The sequence below is a fragment of the Rattus norvegicus genome, chromosome 16, assembly GCF_021556685.1.
Source record: "Rattus norvegicus strain SHRSP/BbbUtx chromosome 16, alternate assembly SHRSP_T2T, whole genome shotgun sequence".
NCBI classification, from domain to species: domain Eukaryota; kingdom Metazoa; phylum Chordata; class Mammalia; order Rodentia; family Muridae; genus Rattus; species Rattus norvegicus.
Window position 1 is genome coordinate 59,538,574 of NC_141549.1, and position 14,777 is coordinate 59,553,350.

Consider the following 14,777-nt stretch of genomic DNA (forward strand, 5'->3'; position numbering starts at 1 on the left):
TATTTCAGCCCTGCAGCAACTTGTTAAGTACCTTAGAGCATATAGCTGGAAGGACAGGCTTTTCTGGATACTTTAAGAGTTTTATACAGCAGGTCTGCACTCACAGAGCAATGATAAAGCAGCAAGGAAGCTGTATATAAATAAATATTATGTAATAAATACATAAATACTAATAAAATATAATATATCCTTGTTATTAAAGATGGAGAGATCTATACGCAGGAAAATACCACGACTGCTGCTCACAGGTACCTCTGGCACTACAGCCCTTCAGTCTTGGGTTCTGAGCTCCCAGAATCTCCAGTTGTGCATTGATGTGATTCAGACACCCAGGTAAGCATCCACACGTAAACTTGTCACAGTCTTGTCTATTCTGTGTGTCAGGCATTAGTCTCACTTAGGATTAAGTCAGTAAATACTCACCTCCCCTTATATCTAGCCCTTTTCTTCCTCCCTCTATATTTCCCAAATCTTAATTTCTCCATGAAGCTTTCTTGGTGCTCTAAAAAGGTAACCACTCTCCTCCCCCCCAAACAATTAAAAACTTAAATAGAATACACACTTAGTGTATGTGCTTGGTGATGTAATCACAAATGGTTTATAAAAACAAAACTATATTGTGTCTGAATTCATGGTTGGGTGACAAATATTTCATCCCACGCCTGTAACCATTTAGACTTTTCTATGCCCACCCCAGTTTCCGAATGACCACACAGAGACTTATTTAAAACGAACCAGGGTCCACAGAGTGCTGTTCTTCAGTCGTTCTCAAAGGCGTTATGGGGAGGAGACTGTAGAGACCAACAGAACCATCTGGGTAAGAAGAGAGTGTGTGTCTGGTCTAAGAACTCACCTGTCCCAGCTCAGAAGACCTAAAGAAACTCCCCCACCCCCATTTCTAAAAACTCGTATCTTGAAGTGAATGGCTGAGGTCAGATGGAGCAGCAAAGACAAAAAGGGAGTCTGTCAGCAATCCCACATCCAGGATGAAGGCTGACCCGGACAGGCAGAGGATGAAGCAGGACTACAGAAGACAGACTTTGATAAGGCTGCAAAGAATTTAACCATCACTCTATAACTTTATAGTTATAGTAAATTCCTGGAGCAAGACAGGTTTACAAAGACATATCAATATGTGAGCGACCTTCATCGAGGAGCACTGAACTTGGGACCCCGAAGGACGACACAACTACTACTCACTGCTGTTATCGTCTCTGGTCTGTAGACGACAAAACCAGGAAGCACCAGCTCGGTGGATGGACTGTGTCTCCCTGCACTTCCCTGAACGTGTTAACTCTGTGATAGCTTTTGGGGGGAGACACTGTGGGAGGGAATGAGGGTTCCGTGAGATCATATGGGCAGATTTCTCCCAGCCCCCATGATGAAAGCATGTCTTTAATACACCCTGGAGCTGGCAACTCTTCCTCCACCATGTCAAGACAGAGCAAAGGAACCATCTGTAAGTGAGCCCCGACTGAGTTCCTCCCAGATCATTCAGCCTCCAGAATGATACCAACTTAATGCCCATGGTTTGAGCCCTCAATCTACAGTTATTTCCTATGGCACCTTGAACAGACAAAGATCCTGGGCATACCAAGTTAGGACACAGAACCAATTCTGTCTGACTATCTATTATAGGCTGTAATATACACTCGATGTGCATTAGCATTTTAGAAAGAATGCAGGGGGGTCAACAGTGAATTAACCTCTTCTTTTCCCCCTTTTGCTGCCCTTGTATTTTGCTGCAGGGGGTGAAGTTTTGGGATGCGCTATCTGAAAAGATAAGCTTGAAGTCTATATTTCTTTCAGAGCTCAGTTTCCCCATAACTGGCAAACAGTGAGTGTTCAGAATGACCAAAGTGTTAATGTCCACAGCCCAGAAAGCAAGGCACAGGCAGTTCTCTACGAATAAATAGTCCTGTTATGAAGTACGCCTTCTAAACTGAGATGAAACACTACCCGGAGCAGGCCTTCAGGAAAGAAACTTGTCGCCATGGCTTGGTGAGGGGCCAATGTTAGCTAATGGTTACATCATCCAGCTGAGTATAGTAGCAGCAGAGAAACTCCAGTCCACAGGGCTGCTGGGCATAGTGTTTTCTTTAGTTCTGATCCATGGGGATGAGGCAGGGGAATGAAGGAAAAGGAAAATAGAGGGAACAAATGTCTCAGACTCATATGGGGAGAAAAGCGTAATTGAAAAAGGACTCCGCTTTTAAGGAAGGCTGTCTTACCTCAGTCTGGGATATCCCTCTGGAAATAGCAGAGGCTCTTCAGCACTGTTCTCACCCATTAAGGCTCCTGACATGTGTACGTCACTGAACCCTCAGCATGTCTTCAGAGGATGAAACTCAAACTCAGCACTATTAAACAAAAGTACTCAAAACCATTGACATTTGTACTCGAGGTCTATAGGGCTGGCAAGCCTCTACTGTTTGCTCTGCTCCAAATAGCCTAGTAGCAATGGGAAAATGCTGAATTCTTCCTTTTCTCAGCCTCTTGGCAACCCACCTAACACTTAGCCGATGACAGGACATTTGGAGGTCATCAAGATGTTACCAAAAATATATCTGAAAAGCGTTGGAATTTTAAAATTTCATCTGCATGAGATTCTAACCTTTCAATGTTAAAATACTCAAAGCCACTACTGGGTAAAGAAGGAGAATGCAGCGTTTTGTCAGGAAAGCATTATAAAAAAAAATCAATCTTTAAAGATGAAGGCAAATTATCTAGTTAACTGTCACGTCAAGAATGCTACTGCATATTGAAAACCTATTTCTTGTGGCTGTAAAATCCCTCAGTGATTTAAAATAATGCTATTTGCAACAAAAAGATGCAGATTTTTGTGCAATCGCCTTGTACTTTCTAAAATGCTGGGCAGAGTTTACAATTTCTCTGTCACAATCTTAGTCTAACTTTTTTTGGCTTCTCAAATATCTAATATTCTGAAGTCTTCACATATTTCTGAATTCAAAACTGTTTGAGAACAAAGTGTCTTGACCCTTCAAGGTTTATCTTTTACATTTTTACTCTGTTTTGATTTTTATTTCAGTTGACCTCTGATAATATCAAGAATGCCCCCTTTCTATTGTCCAAAGGTTTTTTGGGGCTTTATTCTGTTCCTGAAAGTAAATCAGTGTAAATTCAGTTAAAGTTAACATAGTTTTCTTATTCCACAGAAGGCATGTGTTTGAAGAGATGGGGATCAATCATTATTTGACGTTTTCACATAGAATTATCATCGCTACTTCTTAACAGCTGTTGTGGGGTGTGCAGATCAAAGGAAGCTCTGAGTGGGCAAAGTCCGTAGTATGTGCTGTGGACGTGGGCACAGACATGTTACCGATTCCATTAGCTTCAGGCTCAAAGGTTGGCCAAGTCTTCCTCTGGGGACAAGGTGAGAGTGTCGGCAGTGTGTGCTGAAAAGATCTACCATAGCTTTCTCCCATGTGAGGTTTGCCACCTGAAGTCTGTTTCCCTGCAGAAACTGTTCTTACAGAAGTCAAGTAAACCAAGTCTCCTCGATCCCACTGTACACCACAAACCCTGCCTCCTTGTTTATCTATATGTAGAATCTCACCTTGAGCTGTATGCAATAACACTGCCTCCCTTTTCAACCCTACCTAATGAACACACAGAGCTCCCAGGGTGCTGTGGTATCTCCAGTGGAGAGCCCAATCCACTCGGTCTCAGCCATTTCTGACAGCGTCTACATGAGCCTATCTTTACTCCATTCCCTTGCTGCTCTAGTCAGGTCCATCCCTGGAGTACAAGGCAGTGTGGCAGGGCCTGATGATGCATAGTATAAAGACCCTTAGAATGTAAGCTGCACAAAGGTAGGGACTTTGGGTGTTGGCATGTAGCAGGAACTCAAAATTTTCCTGAACGGATATCTTGCTCTGGCCCCATCTTCTTCACTGTCTTTTTTTTCTTTTTTTTTTTTTTTTCTTTTTTACAGAGCTGGGGACTGAACCTAGGGCCCTGCACTTGCTAGGCAAGCGCTCTACCACTGAGCTAAATCCCAACCTCGGCCCCATCTTCTTATATCCTGATGAAGCATTCCAATACAGAGTTACCAAGATAGGAGGGAGGGCTGGGTCTGAAGACCACGTCCTTACTTAAAGATCAATGAAAGAATGCAAGAGTTCGGTAACAACAAGAAGGGACATGGTGTGGCTGCAGGATAGGTGATCCTGGCAGGTATCAGTTACACCTGCTGCTGGACTCTTAATGATAGTTCTTTTTGTGGCTGAATAAATCCATGCTCAGCCCCTGGTCCCCTCTGAACACAGGTAAACTGACAGTCGGGTTGCCTAGCAAGTGTTCTATTCTAAAGTACGTATTGCACATACCCATTCACCATCCCCAGTCTTGCATTCATTAAGACCATGGGGATTAGAGAATTAAAACAAACAAACAAACAAACCAAAAACAAACCAACAGCCATGCTCTCATTACTGATGACTCTGGAAAGGGGTCAAGGGTCATTACACCAGCGCATAACACTTAGATCAAGTAAATATTGATTTGGTAAACCTTTCTTAAGTTTAAAGGTTCAACTGACGCAACCACCCATCCAGCGTTAACTGTTTACCCGAGACTTCCCATCTCCTCCCCTTTCCCCTCCATGTCAGTGCTGCATGCAATTCAGAAGAGCAGGCTTCTGCCAGGGTGCCCACCCCCAGGACAGAAAAACGTTTATCCAAAGGCTAGAGAAGAGTTCTCCACCGTTTACTCACTTGGTCCAGCCCATGTAGCATCCGGGCCATCTGAACACACTCTTGCTTTTTGGCTTGGTCTTTATTTTCTTTCAAGACAGTCTTGCTAGGTATCCCAGGGTCCTGTGGAATGTGTGACCCACTTGCTTCAGGCTCTCGCTCTGGTTTATGAAGCACTGGGGACCTGCCCCGGGTCTTCGTGCACGCCAGGAAGGCACCTTACTTACCCGACTCGATCATTTTATCTTGAGACAGGATTTCACTAAGTTGCCCAGGCTGACCCTGAACTCAATCCTCCTGCCTCAAGCTCTCGATTTGCTAAGCCCAGTGAGTCCTTCGAAATTGTTTATCGGCCACCGCTCCCAGTTTGCAATATGCATGCCTGGGACACAGAGAAATTTTCTAAGTTGATTGGTCTCTGATTCACCTTAGTTCCACGAACTCCATACTATTTTGCATTATGGTTTCATTCACTTATATTCCTTTCTGGACCCAAAGAATTGGGGCCAGATTAGTAGTAGACTCTGAGATAAAGGAAGCAAGCACCACAGACGCACAGACGTGTTTCTGCTGCCAAGCACTCCTACAAGGGATGAACGCATGGACACGTGGAGGGAAACGAACATTGCTGAGTAATCCACATTTACCTGCTACTTGCACGTTGAAGCAATCCTAGGAGTTCCCATCCCATGATGTTCACTATAACTCAGACAAGATATCCTGAGGATAAGTCTTTTAAACTTTGGAAACATACCAGCAAGATATTAAGTCTGTGTTTATGAATAAATGTGAAAGGCTTGCTTTGTTTTTTTTTCAGGCATTTGGGTAACTTTGTAACTACAAACTCCCTTCCAAAAGTTAGGATGAGAGCGAGAGCCAGACAGCTTGCAAGCTGTTGGTGAGAGTGGGAAGTGGTGCCACCCGAGCCAGGAACTAAAAAATTAAAAACAGAATCTCTGCCGGGTGCAGCAGTTTTATTTCTAGGCATACAGGGTCTCCAGGAGACAGCTACTTGTCCGTGCTCAGAGTGGCATTGCTCAGAACAGGCGGAGAGTGGAAGAACCCCTAATGTGAATGGCTGTCTAAAAGGATGAATAAAACGTGGGCTATTAATATCATGAAACAGTAATACTCAGCTATGAAAAGGAAGCAGATTCTGGGAGTTCAGTGGATTCAATGCTACCTTGAGAGCTTGAGGACCTGAGCTTGAACCCCCTCCTCCGGGAACCCTGGGGAGGCAGAAACAAGTGGATCTTCAGGGCTTCCTAACTTCACCTTCACAGTTAGCTTCAAGCCAGTCAGAGATTCGCAAAAATAAAATGGATGGCCCAAGGAATGACAGCAAAGATTGACCTCTGGCATCCACCTGAACATGCACAAGCTTGAGAGATGCACCCACACACATCGCCACACAGAAAGGAAACAAGTTCTGACACAGTAAGACATGAATGACACTTTAGGATACCATGCTGAATAAAACAACCCAGTCACAGAAGGACAAACAACGTTCTTCTGACATACTCCTAGACACAGAAATTAGGATGGATGTTGCCAGACCCTTGAGGGCAGTGATTGCTTATGGGTATAGTTCAGTGTTTCGGGACTCAAAAGCACTGGCAAACTGCTGAGCAGCAATGTGAACGTACTTAATGGTATTGAAATGGATACTCAGGAGCTTTAGACAGCAGAGTTTATGTTATGTGCATAAAACTGTGGTATCACAAAATTAAAAGCCAGGTATAAACACACACACACACACACACACACACACACACACACACTTTTAAAATCCACCTTTCAGCCAGCAAGCCAAAGATTCTGAAATGCGGTCATTTGCTCCAAGGGCAGTAGATTATTTTGTGGAGATAACAGGTTCACACGTCACAGCTTCCATGAGGGAGCTTGCAGAAAGAACACAGCCTTTAGAGACCAGTATGAGTTCTCACTCTAGATCTGAGCTTTTGAGGGTCTAAACTGGAAACGAGCGCCTCCTGGCCCCTCCCCCACCCATGCCCCCAACTCCCAACCTGTGCAATGGGAAAGTCTGATGCTTTGGGTCAGTAGGTCTTCATGAAGCATCTGCTGTTCTTGAAAACCCTGGCCAAAAGTAGGACCTGCTAGTGGATGCAAGCGAATAATACTTCAGAGACAGAGTAGACAAAACACAAAGGTAAGTCAGTGAACTTTTCCTGTTCTGTAAATAAACATGGAGAAAAACTTCAGTATATGGTAACTGTTAGTCTAAGACAGTTGTTCTCAGTCTTTCTAACCCTAAGACCCTTTAATACAGTATACCTCATGTTCTGATGACTCCCAACCACAAAATTATTTTTTGTTGCTACTTCATAGCTAGAATCTTGCCACTATTATGAATCAAAATTTAAATATATGGTATGCCAGATATCTGACAGATGACCACAGAGGGGATCACGACCCACAGGTTGAGAACCCCTGCTCTAAGTCAATTCTTTACTTACAGATGCAACCACCCAAACTGATAGCCAAGAGAGGGCCAGGAAAATCCACCACAAACCCTTTTCTGAGTAACTGTGGAGATGTGTCTCATACACTTAATGTGACGGCATAAACTGATGGGATAAAAACTTTTCCCTCTTCCCACATTCAACTTCTTCAGAATTAGTATGTACAGTCAGGACTGAGGGAAAAACAGTAGAGAGAAAACAGAGGGAGGAAGGATAAGTATGTCAGTCTTATGCTATTCTGGTGAACTCAGAATCAAGACCCCTAAAGCCTGTGCCACACCTCTGTGGTCATAGAAAATACAGTCTTCAGGCCAAGGACAACAGAGTATTACACAGGGGGACACCCAAGAGAGGGTGCACAGAAGAGCTAATATTGACAGTTCAGAAGCTGGTGAGTATTAGGCTTGGGTTTCTCTAGGCTACTCATTTAATTTTGGGAGAGGAAGGGAGGAGGAAGAGAACCACATGGGGTCTGGCGTCAGCACTCCACAGATCATAAACTGCCCACCTCTACTCGGGGATCTCTAATGCAAGAGTGGCCTCAGGCACAGAGTGGTCAGAAGAACTGCAGAGAAGGGGAATCCTGAGGAAGAGTGAACAGGGACGACCCACTTGCCCCTCAGAGAAGGAACCCAGTCGCCCTGCAGAAGTTCTAACTACCCCTGTCCCCCAGGCAGTGGTGAGCATTAAAACATCGAGGAGAAAATATTGACCTTGCCCCAAAGATACAACTAGCCCCAATCATCCGTTATCTCTAAATATAAAAATGTTACCATTTATAGTAGCAGCTTAGAAATATGACTTACTTTCCCAGATACATCTGCACACACATATGATGGCCGGTTCGTGTTTACAGAGTACATATACCTAAGAAGAATGGTCAGGCACGATTCTGCAATGGAATAGGTATGCTTCCGAGTCAGCAATTCACTAACGCTACCAAGCAATGTCAAATGTTTCATCTTCAAAGATGTGCAAATCACAGTCTAGTTTTTGTAAACAAAACTTCTTAAAATATCATTCTACATACACCATTTTATCGAAGACATAGCCAGAAATGAATACAATTTTCACATTCTGTTTTTCCTCCTTTACTTTTCTCTGAAATAAAGACTTTTTGTATCAACCCTTGAAAGAGCCTAAATTCTGATTCAGGCAAACTAATGAGACTAATGTAATTAGAGTTCATTTAATTCTTCTGACACTCTGGACCTAACATACAACATACATGATGAACTAAAGTTCTATTCTTAAAATAGAAGATTAAAAATTTGTATTACTCTTATTACCGAAGATGACAGTTGGCACTCACACTCCCTTCTAGGAGCGCGACTCCACTTCCAGAACATCCGTTTTGTTTTGGAGAGTCAGAGGCTTACTGTGTGGCCTAGGCTTGCCTTGGGTTTAAATCCTCCTGCCTCGGCCTCCTCAATGCCACCATAGCCTGCACTCTGGAATATTTCTCATTTCACCCTCATGCACCTCCACCCTCTGCAGCTTTCAACACTGGATACCATGAAAGCTAAACACTGTGAAAGGCTGGTCTGGTCATGCAGCGAGGCAAAGAGACAAAGTCCTTTTAAGTTGTGTTAAGAAATGGGGGGATTGAGGCTGTAGGTCTCCTACAGCCGGGGCTGCCTTGTTCTCCTGACTCTCCTGTCTCCACATCCCAAGCACCGAGATTTTACAGGCACCCATCTTGTATTTACCATCACGTCCAGCCTAAACAGTTTAAGTCCCTGCAAAAAGTAATTTAGTACCATTTCTGGTAGTTCCGTGAGATAATCTACCACTTTTTGCAGTAGAGACGGCAGGTACAACATCTCGAGACAGAAACAGAGAAGAGCAGTCTAGATAATTCGCCAGGATAGTTTTGAGGTGATAGTACTGGGCTGTTTGCTCTCCATATCTCTCTCGCAATCTGCAGCAGGAAGAATGAGGTCCAAACAAGGCAAATGCACTGCTCATTATGCGGAAGGTTCACAGGATCCATTTCAGTGAGGCCGGCATGCACAATCAACAGAATTTTATGCAGACTCTGCTCTTTTCTCTGTTTGGGTCACTAAACTAAGTGCAAACCAGCTGTCACCTAGGACAGTCCAAAAAACGCAAAAACCCACACGGTTTTTCCTTTTATTCTGAGCTAACACAGAAAGCACTTACTTGTTCAAAAGTGCCATTTGTGGAGGTTTAACTCTTCAATGCCTTAGAATACATACTAAAATGTTTTTTTTTCTTCTAGATCGAGCCTGTATTTTTTTCATTTCCCTGTAAAGTATGCCGTTTATTAAAACTGTTCACACCCTCAAAATGCTACTCTGTTAAAATATGCAAACACGTTAGGAAACATCTGAGAAATTTTAAAATCTAAAAATTTTAAGTGGGTATTGTAATTTGGTGTCCACTTGGAAAATTCTACCTGTAGTGTGTATTCTAGCAATGTAGCGTTTCTTTCACTGAAACAAATCAGGACTTTCTTCCACGTCTAAATTCTTACATTCTGCTCTGGATCCAGTGTCTCATATTTCAATGTTCTATTTCCTGAACCCTTGATTTTGGAACTGTTAGGGCATTCAAAAATGTCATTCTTAGGTGTTTACAAGTTCCCTTTGAGACTTGTCTAGTGCTGTGTTTGAGACAGACGTACCAGGAACTCAGCACCTGTCCATGGGGAAGGACTGAAGAAATGAACCACGGGATGCTTCAGACATTTCTCACAAGAGTTTTAAAGGTACTGGGGAGTTTGGAGAAAAAACAAACAAACAAACCAAACAAAAACAGATACCAGTATTGTGTCTCACCTTATTTTGTTTAATATGACAAAACGAACAAACAAACAAACAAACAAACAAACAAACAAAAACACAAAAAAACGGAATCCCCAGGTAGCCAAGCCTTACCCTCGCATGAATCCTCTGAACATATGATTGCTTTGGAAGTGAAACATTCAGTTTCAGGAGTTTAACCAGGCAGCAGCTCAGGATGTGTTTACACAGAGAGTACTACGAATTGTATCTGCACCCACCACTGTTCCTCAACGGCATGCAAATGCACTCTGTGCTCTTTTCTCCATGCATAGTACACATACAAGACTCCTTCCCCCCTACGTGAACACTGGGCCACAATTGCAGTACATCAAATGGCCTTTTCTTCCTCTCCTCCACCCCCTTAACCAAATATTACAAATCCCAACCACACAAACTCTGTAAAAGATGGACTTCAGCAGAGAAACTCACTGTAAATATCTCTCTGGGGTTCACTGCCTCTGGTTCAGCACATTACTAAATAAATGTAACAAGTAACTGCTACAAACTAGTCATTTGCTCCTTAGACAAAGGGGAAGCCGTGGAGTTATGTACTCCTTTCCTGCTGGTAGCATTTAGTTAGGCTCTGATTCAAGTTTAAGTTTGGGAGCTTCCAGTGATTTCTACTTTTGATGTGCAGCAAACTAAGAGGAAGGATCTCAATGTCATTATAAAGATGTCCCAATGTTACGTACTATTCTCACTCATTCTTGTCTGACCTGATTATGGATGTGATTATAAATCCTCAAATGAGATGAACTTTTGACAAAACTGAGACAAATTCACTCCTTGGTCCATAGGCACAGGCTGAAATCTGTGAATCTGAGAATCTGGCAAAAAGACTACGCCGTTGGAGATTCAGGGCACAATAACATTTTCAGCATGGCACAAAGAGGCCAGTTATCCTTAGGCTACTGTGAAATCTTTTCCTGATAGCTTGTATCAAGTTGAATATGATTTCCCCTGGGAAAAGTCTGTTACCAAAGACTCAGGCTACTCTGTATAGTTGTCTGCTTTGATGATGACATCAATCACAGGGGATGGAAAAACCTTATCTTTCCACCAGAGGATCTCATAGTGAGTCCCCAACTGCTTTAGCTACCTTGGAAACTGGAGGCCATCTTAAACCAGCAAAGAAACAGAACCCCTGACCAAAAAAGCCCTATGCAGACTCAACAGAATCTCTCTAGATCCCTCCTAAGTGGCTTCTGTATTATGAGATTCTTATCCCAATTTGTAGAAACTCTAGCTGTCTACTGGATGGAAGTAGGGACCCTGAATGTCCAGAAATCTCACATAGGATGGTCAGGGATGGCCAGTCTGCATATAGTGCATTTTTTTCTATGGAAACATGAACTGGATGAGATGGATGGAAAAAAACACAACACAAAATATCTATCATGTCACATGCCACTACTGTGCACAGGAGTGGCTGTGATCACAGCTCTTCTTTCTTCCACTGAAAAAATGTTCCTTAAGTGGAAAGCGGGTCTCCAAAGCAGGCAACGCTGCTACACAGGACAACCTGAAGGTTCAGAATCAGGCTCTTCTCAGGGGAATTCAAATCCAAGTTGTCCAAGTTGATACCAACTATCAGGATGAGTTTTTCACTTGGTGTGCCTGTTTCTGCCTCTCCAGTTCTGGGAATGAAGATGGTTTGGTATGCTCAGCCCTGGGCTTTGTTTTTGTTTTTGTTTTGTTTTGTTTTGTTTTGTTTTAATGAGGATAACAGCTAGGGCAAATTATAAACATTCTGTGGACAATTAGCTAAACATCAATGTGCGCGCATGAATACACACACAAAACGGGTATTAATGCGCAATACATAAACTAATTTCTGACTGTGGAAAACTCTAGACATAATGTCTTAGGATATTGTTGGGATCAAAGTTGTCAAGCCTTATCTCCTCTTTTAAGGGAATCCTGACTTAGGAAACCACACTCAGTCATCTGGGTGAATAGATCATTATTAAATAGCACAAGTGTAGAGGTAAATTTGGCAGGTTAATTTCAGAAGCATATTAAGTTGCCTTAACTTGATGCAGACCTTCTATAAAGTGGACAGCAGCAATTATGGACAGGGAAGACAAACCCAGAGGATAGATACACATTCTCTGATAAAGGAGGACATTTTGGGTGATACCTAGATGAGTTCTCAATCCCACTGCTTAACTTACGCTGTTTGTTTTTGTTCTTACTTGCTTTTTATTTTTCTTTTAAAAATTTATTAATTATATATAAGTACACTGTAGCTGTTTTCAGGCACACCAGAAGAGGGCATCAGCTCTCATTACAGATGGTTGTGAGCCACCATGTGGTTGCTGGGATTTGAACTCAGGACCTCTGGAAGAGCAGTCAGTGCTCTTAACCACTGAGCCATCTCTCCAGCCCTCTTACTTGCTTTTTAAAGGACTTGCACTGCAGTCACAAAATCTGACCCAAGTTACTATTAAATAAATAAATACTGCTGAAAATTGGAAAGACACTCTGATTTTTCCTTTTGGTTCAATATAAAGCAGCCATTAATTCCACCCGTGATTAGTGTCATCAGCACTCTGCCAGGGTGACAACGGCAGCCGTCACAGCCAATGCAAGAAACCCTCTCGCAATTATGATCAAAGGTAGCAATTCCAGCACCATGTTTCTTCCCACAAAAAGTAAAAGTAACAGGTGAGTTTTAAGGTTTATTACCTGATGTTATAGAAGAAAACGCCTGTTTTCAACCTATGACCCATCTAATTATGTTAAATATGAGCGGCTACCACTGCCCCAAGCAAAGTACTAGAACAAGGTGAACATCTAGACTATGGTATTCTCAGTATTCCCCCAGTAACATGACATCAAAATCCATATGCTGTGCCCACCAGGTGGACACTGGGAGGAAGGGCACCCCCTTGGCCCCAGAAGACAAGGTGGGGTTAAAAACTAGAATCTAAAAGCCAGCATGAGTTCAGGAAAGAAGAGGATTATCCCCACAGCTGTGGGAACAACCAATTAGAACCAACATGGGCTAGCATCTTTCTTTGTTGCGTATTGTTTAGCAAGTGTTTCTTAAGTGAAGTGAATTCCTGAAGGAAAGGTCATGGGGGTGTTCTCTCGGTGTTGCTGGTTGGTTCTCTGATCAGGGTCAGATCTGAAGAGAGAAGCCAGCATGCACATTTTCCTACTGTCCTACCATGTGTAGATAGGCTCTTCATTTCTAAGCTCACCCCAGAGATTCTCCCTTTATCTTTCCTCTCTTACAGGCAGATGCTCTTTACACATCAAGAATGAAAGAGAACACATGACAGCCTCTAGCTTGAAGCTGCAGCCTCAGATGGATACAGTCCTTCGTTAAGAAAACCCAAGGTTCCCAACAACATACAGCATCTACATCCACCCAGTAAAATGGAGACTCACAGCTCCCTGTAAGGACAGAGATGCACACTGAAGGGTACAATAAGAGTGGAGAAGACACACGACCCACACATTCAAAGCCAGTCTCTTAAACAAAAGCCACATTAATGCATAGTTTTTTTTTTAAGCTGATACTAATTCTTTACCAGTGAGAACGTTGTTATAAGGGCAGAGGAAGTCTTCAGAAGGTGACACCTAGCATCTAAAAGTGTCCATAAGCATGTAAAAAATAGTACTCTGTCTGCCTCCAGAGATCAGCACAGAGCAGTTAGGTTGTGGAGTAAGACAGGAAAAAAGAATAGATGAACTTGGGACTGTCCTGACTAGCTATTGTCTGCAGGGAATGAGTTCTCATTGTGTTTGGGTTGGAGAAGGTAGCACTCACATTTTCACAGCCATGGCTACCACTTCTAAGACAGGAACCAGCAAAGCAAAGGGTGTATGAGCATATGAACATAAATTTGTAGCTATATATGAAACAAAAATGCCCAGCATACATGCTTTTGATAATAAAATGGTAGCTCCATCTTCATGGGTCACAGTGCAGTCATCCCTTTGTGCACACAGCATTCGAACCATCCGTTAAGATTTGGCTTTACTTTCATACAGTAAACAACAACAAACTGTTCTTAAAACCCACCAAAAAGGTTTCCTAAATGCAAAAATAATTATAGACTCACTCTATAACTTCATTAATTAGTTTTAGGTCACCCAGTATCTGGTGCACTGGAAGGACCCAATCAATTTTCAGTGAAGGCATGAAGACATTTAGAAGACAGAGAAAACACGTTTCCCCAAATTGTTGGAACCATTGCCAAATACTTTACAATAAAAACACACTGAACATGAGTTAAAGCCACTCTAGGTGAGGGAACTGGACACAAGCTTACTGAAATGGAAGGCCACAAAGGGAAAGCACTTTGTTGGTTTTTGTTGTTGTTCAAGGTTTTATCGACATAGTTCTGAATACTTTCATAAAGGTTCAGAGTAAGTTAAAGATCTAATTCTGCTAAGTAAGTTGTTTAAGCCAACACAACGAGAGCGAAGACACACAGCTCCCTTAGCTTTTAGTCTTGTGGCAAAGCATTCCTCTGGTCCACAGTGCCAAACACAAAAGCTTAGGAACACATTCAACTGAGAAATTCCCTTTTGTTCTAACTATCGGGCATCTGAGGAGTCATCTATTAAGACACCAGACTCTTTGAAATCATGTCCATAATATGCCTGGCAAAAAAACGAAGCAAAGGACAGCATGACAAAGTTTCCAAAATTCTGTTCTGAAAGCTGGTCACTGACTGGTACCAAAATAAACCAGGAGATGGCTCTGAACACACACACACACACACACACACACACACACACACACACACACACACACA

General features: G+C 42.6%; 2 protein-coding genes and 1 long non-coding RNA gene across 5 annotated transcripts in view; 2 read left to right on the plus strand and 1 right to left on the minus strand.

Moving 5' to 3' along the window:
- LOC148000578 (uncharacterized) overlaps window positions 1-3,530 on the plus strand; it is a 49,074-nt gene extending 45,544 nt beyond the window's left edge. Inside the window, exons 2-3 of the long non-coding RNA XR_015640393.1 lie at window positions 203-333; window positions 698-3,530. This is a non-coding gene — a long non-coding RNA (uncharacterized LOC148000578). The remainder of the gene's footprint in view (window positions 1-202; window positions 334-697) is intronic.
- Erich1 (glutamate-rich 1) overlaps window positions 1-14,777 on the plus strand; it is a gene marked incomplete at its 5' end in the record, with an annotated part of 52,793,804 nt that overhangs the window by 28,668,014 nt on the left and 24,111,013 nt on the right.
- Window positions 1-14,777, minus strand: part of Slc7a2 (solute carrier family 7 member 2) — a 58,263-nt gene that overhangs the window by 41,295 nt on the left and 2,191 nt on the right.